This window comes from Apium graveolens, chromosome 6, assembly GCF_009905375.1.
Source record: "Apium graveolens cultivar Ventura chromosome 6, ASM990537v1, whole genome shotgun sequence".
Lineage (NCBI taxonomy): Eukaryota > Viridiplantae > Streptophyta > Magnoliopsida > Apiales > Apiaceae > Apium > Apium graveolens.
This window is the reverse complement of record NC_133652.1, coordinates 86,722,049-86,727,429: the sequence shown is the minus strand read 5'-3', so window position 1 is coordinate 86,727,429 and position 5,381 is coordinate 86,722,049. Positions and strand designations below refer to the sequence as shown.

Sequence of the window (5,381 nt, the reverse complement as noted above, 5' to 3'; positions counted from 1 at the left end):
ATCAGACCTTAGCAAACGATCGAGTTCAGAATTAACCACATTATCGACCACTTCCACCTTAAAACACTCCTCATTTTATGTAGGGAATTTCATGGCATTGAGCACATTAAAAGTCACATCCTGATCCATCACTCACATTGTAAGCTCACCTTTCTCCACATCTATCAAGGTTCGACCAGTAGCCAAGAAAGGTCTTCCCAAGATTATGAGAATCTTCTTATTCTCCTCGAAATCAAGAATTACAAAATCAGCAGGGAAAATGAGTTTATCCACCTTGACCAAGACATCCTCCACAATACCTCACGGATATATAATAGAACGATCGTCCAACTGCAAAGTCATGTATGTAGGCTTTGGATCAGGCAAGTCCAACTTTTTGAAGATTGACAATGGCATCAGATTGATGCTAGCTCCCAAGTCGCATAGACATTTATCAAATGACACATTTCCAATGGTGCGAGGAATAATGAAGCTTCCAGGATCTTTAAGCCTCGGAGGTAATTTTTGTTACAACACTGCATTTCTCCGTGAGAGCGACTGTCTCTAAATCATCTAGCTTCACTTTCCGAGAGAGAATACCTTTCATAAACTTTGCATAACTAGACATCTGCTCAAGAGCCTCAATGAAAGGTATGTTGATATGAAGTTTCTTGAACAGCTCCAGAAACTTCTAAAATTGCTTGTCCAGCTTTTTCTTCAGCAGCCTCTTAGGAAAAGGCGGTGGAGAATAGATCTGTTTCTCCCCTGTATTACCCTCAAGAGTGTGCTTAACAGTAGTCTTCCTTGGTTCCACTTCTACTTCCTGCTGCTCTACTTCTTTCTCAGCCTCAACTTCTTCAGTCAACACTTGAGTTTGTTCGGGATTCGCAACCTTTCCAAACCTTAAAGTGATTGTCTTTACCTGCTCCCTAGCTTCCCTCTTTCCTGGAACTTCAGTGTCACTATGTAGTGTACCAGGATGATGATTAAGTAAGGCATTGGCAATTTGCCCAATTTGATTTTTTAAGGTCTTAATAGAAACGGCTTGACTCTTGCATATAAGTTTCGACTCCCTTAATTCAGATTTTTCGTTGGCTTGTTGCAGCTGGAGTTGTTGTCTTGGTGCATATTGCGGTTGCTGAAAACCAGGGGGGTTATACTGCTTAGCTAGATACTGCTGATAAGGATGTTGAACCGCATTCTGAGTGTTGCTCCAACTGAAATTAGGATGATTGCGGTTGTTGGGATGATAAGTGGCTGGCACAGGTTGCTGCGAACACTGAAAGTTGCTCACGAACTGAGCTGATTCACTAGAAATTGTGCACTGATCAGTCTCATGGGCACCAGCACAAAGCTCACAGACACTAGCGATTTGATTAACTTCATAATTAGCCAGAGTGTCCACCTTCATCGTCAAATCCTTAAGTTGGGCAGCTGTAGCAGTTGCTGCATCCAACTCCAGTATTTCTGCTACCTTTCCCTGAGTCAGTCTCTGGGAAGGATTCTGGTACTCATTAGCAGCCATCAGTTCAATAAGTTCATAAACTTCATCGTAGCTTTTAGCCCACAAGGCTCCTCCTGATGCTGCATCAAGCATGGGTCTAGAAGTAGCACCCAATCCATTATAGAAACAGTTAATAATCATCCACTTAGGCATGCCATGGTGTGGGCACTTCCTTAGAATCTCCTTATATTAATCCCAAGCCTCACACAGAGATTCTCCAGTTTGCTGAGCAAACTGAGTAAGAGCATTCCTGATTGCAGTAGTCTTCGCCATAGGGAAGAATTTAGTGAGAAACTTTTGAGCAAGATCTTCCCAAGTGGTGATAGACCCTGCTGGTAGAGAATGTAACAAGCACTTAGCTTTGTGCCTCAGAGAGAATGGGAAGAGTCGCAGCTTGATAGCATCTTCAATCACATCATTAAATTTGAAAGTGTCGCAGATTTTGATGAAATCCCTGATGTGCATGTTGGGGTCTTCAATAGGAGAACCCCCAAACTGAACTGAGTTCTGTATCATCTGAATTGTGCTTGACTTAATCTCAAAAGTGTTAGCCCTGATGGCTGGCCTGATGATGCTTGACTGAATGTCATTGATCTTAGGCTGAGAATAGTCCATCAAAGCCTTTGGATCTTATGCTTGATCACCCATCTCTACTAAAGCTGGTTCCTCGACTTTCTCTTCTTCTTCTACCTTCTTTTCTTCCTCAAAACTTCTCTTCGAACCACCACAAGTTCTTCCTCGGCTTTATCCAATGTTCTCTTACGAGTACGTGAACGCGTATGCATTCACCCTCGCTAGAGTACCTGAAATAAGACAAGGAAACAAATAAGTAAAAATGTTCGAGTCAATGAACTTTAACGACCACTGATGCAAAGCACATAAACTATAAATTAACACTGCAGTCCCCGGCAGCGGCGCCAAAAACTTGTTAGTCACTAAACACGCGCTAATAATACACGCAAGTATACGAGTTCGCAAGTAGTATGGAATCTTTTCTAGTTCGTTCCCACGGAGACTGACTTTGGTTAACTATGTAATTTATGCACCTATGCACCGATGATATGGTTATTATTCAATGCTAAGACGATAACAAATAGAGGTTGTTTATTAACTAAGAATTAAACTAACAATTATAACTAAGAGAATAAGATTGGTTGAATTAATATATATAACAAACATAGGTATCTAACTTCATTAAATACTTCATTCAATAGCCTTATTGTTCTTAACTTTAGCATGCAATGGTGATGAAACTAATCAGATAACACGAAACTGCTAAATGCCAACTTTCGTTGCACGAATAACATACTACCAGACATCCATAAAAGAGATAGAATCTGAATAGACACCAATTATATTGAGACCCTATATGTTTATAGAATTTGACAACATACCGGTTTAAAGCACAAGTTATCTATCATGATTATACAGGGCAAGTAAGATGGGTAAAATTACCTACGAATCATGCATAACAATAACACATAAACCTATGCTAGCAAGGTAAGTTCTAAATCCTTAAATTCACTATCGCTTTATTAAGAATTAACACACTATCTTATAAGTTCGTGACGCTCATAAGACGAATACGCACAACCAATACTAGGTTATCATACACTAAGGCATCAAAACAATTTAACTAAAGAAATCTATAAATAAATCCGCTAGAACCCCACGATAACGATTAGCCCATAATCGGACTCATCATCAACATGGGTTCCGATGAAAATATGGTATAATAAACATAGTCTTTATACTTAAATAACAAAACCAAGTACAAAAAAAGAGTAAAGGTTCACAAGTAAGAAAACTAGCATCCAAATTACAACTTAGAATACAGATTCATAAGTAAAAACAAGATTTTCTTCGTCTTTATTGAATCCATGCTAAACAGTCTTCTTACGGCTCTTCTTGCGCTCTGGTACGTCTCTTCTATGAAAACGTTATTATTTAAATATATATAGCAGCCCTAATCAATCTAGAAGTCTCCTAATTAGAATTACATTGGAATCAGGATTCAAAATTTTTGCACTAGCGCGGGCACGCGCTATCACAGCGCGGGCGTGCTGTCATTCTGGAATCCTGGCATGGTCGCATGCTATCACAGCGCGGGCACGCCGTCCTTCTAGGGAAAACTCAGATTTCATCTTTTTCCTTGCTGCTTCGAGCCGGCTTTCCACGAGCTTTTATTCCAACACCACCTTGACACCAAATTAGCACTAAAACAATGTTAATTCACCTGATTACCTAGATAATGCCTGAAATGCAAAAATACTAGAAAATACATTAAAACACTTAACAACTTGAGTACAAATGCATCAATTCAAAGCTTATTAGAGCATAATAAAGTGTCATAAATGCCACTCATCAGTTTTTTCTTTTTTCTTTTTTCCAACTGCTCATCCTGCTCCATCTCGAGCTCATAGTTTTTTAAGATGCCATAGAGTCTTTCTAAAGTAAACTCTTTATACTCTTGAGAGTTTCTAAGAGAGACTGTCATAGGCTTCCATTCTTTTGGCAGAGATCTAAGGAATTTCAGGTTCGAATCTTTTGTTTGGTAGACTCTCCTATGCAGCTTCAGTGCATTTAGTAATTTTTGAAAGCTGCGAAAAATTTCACTTAGAGATTCACCTTCTTCAAAGTGAAAGTGCTCATATTATTGTATTAAGAGTTGCATCTTGTTTTCCCTCACTTGTTCAGTTCCATCACATATGATTTGAATAATATCCCAAATATCCTTGGTTATCTTACAGTTGATAACATTATCAAATATATCACCATCAAGACCATTGAACAGAATGTTCATGGCCTTCTTATCCTTATGAATTGCTTCAATATCTTCATCAGTCCATTCTGACCTTGGCTTTGGGATAGTCTGTTCATTACCAGTAGCATTCTCAACATCAGTTACTACCCTTCTAGGAACATGAGGACCATTTTCTATGCATCTTACATAGCTTTCATCTTGTAAGAGTAGATGAAGGTGCATCTTCACCTTCCACTGGTGATAGTTGTCTTTATCCAGAAAAAGGATCTTCACTCCAACATCCTTTCTGCTCATATTGTTAGTCTGTTTTTGAAAGAGATGTGTCCTAAGTCCAATCATGTATGATGATTTAGGAATAACTTTTATGTAATCTGTTTTGATTTCATTTATATTAATAAAATACTTGTTTTGTTTTTATTGCGGGCTTTATCTATTTTAAGTGTTTAAATAAGATATACCACAGTTTAGAGTAAAGCTTTTTATGGATTGTGATGAGATCAAATAATGAGACCTAAAAGATGATAACTCTAAACTTAAATAGTTCCTAGTCGTAAAATTACTAACTGGTAATTAATAATTCACAAAGATCGGTACATACTATGTTTTCTTCATTATGAAGGTCGTCTGTTCTCATAGACATTTGTGTGGTGACACTATAGCTAGTATGTAGGTGCTTATTATAGAATAAGTTCACTGAATATGACTCACACAGCTGAACAACTGATGAAGTTCACTCACGTGTCAGCAGTTGTTCACATAGTGATAGTTGTACAAGTATCATTAGACTTGAGGTCATCATAGTCATCTTATGTACACTGAACTATGCTTTGGTTTAGTTCTTAGTCTCCAGGGAAAATTATAAGGGCTCTACTGGGTATAGGAATTTGTACACGAAGATAGTGTATGATCAATAAAGGATTTACCCCTTCCAGTGAAGGAAGAGAATGTTCAATGCTGATCCACTTATGCTAGTTCAGGAATCTCTGGCCAGAGTGAATAATATTAGAAAGGAGTTTCTAATTTACATTAATTAGAACTAAGCATAGTGAATGGGAAATCATATGATTAAATAAGGTAGGCTTGACACAAGTTCCATGCCTTGTATTTAATCGTGACATTGCAGGGTAGAAGGAA

At 38.1% G+C, this 5,381-nt stretch overlaps 1 non-coding gene across 1 annotated transcript; it reads left to right on the top strand.

Moving 5' to 3' along the window:
• The first annotated feature begins 1,634 nt into the window (after nucleotides 1-1,634).
• On the top strand, nucleotides 1,635-1,741 carry LOC141670109 (small nucleolar RNA R71). Its single transcript, XR_012554355.1, has one exon. It is a non-coding gene; the product is annotated as a small nucleolar RNA R71 (small nucleolar RNA).
• Nucleotides 1,742-5,381: the final 3,640 nt, after the last annotated feature.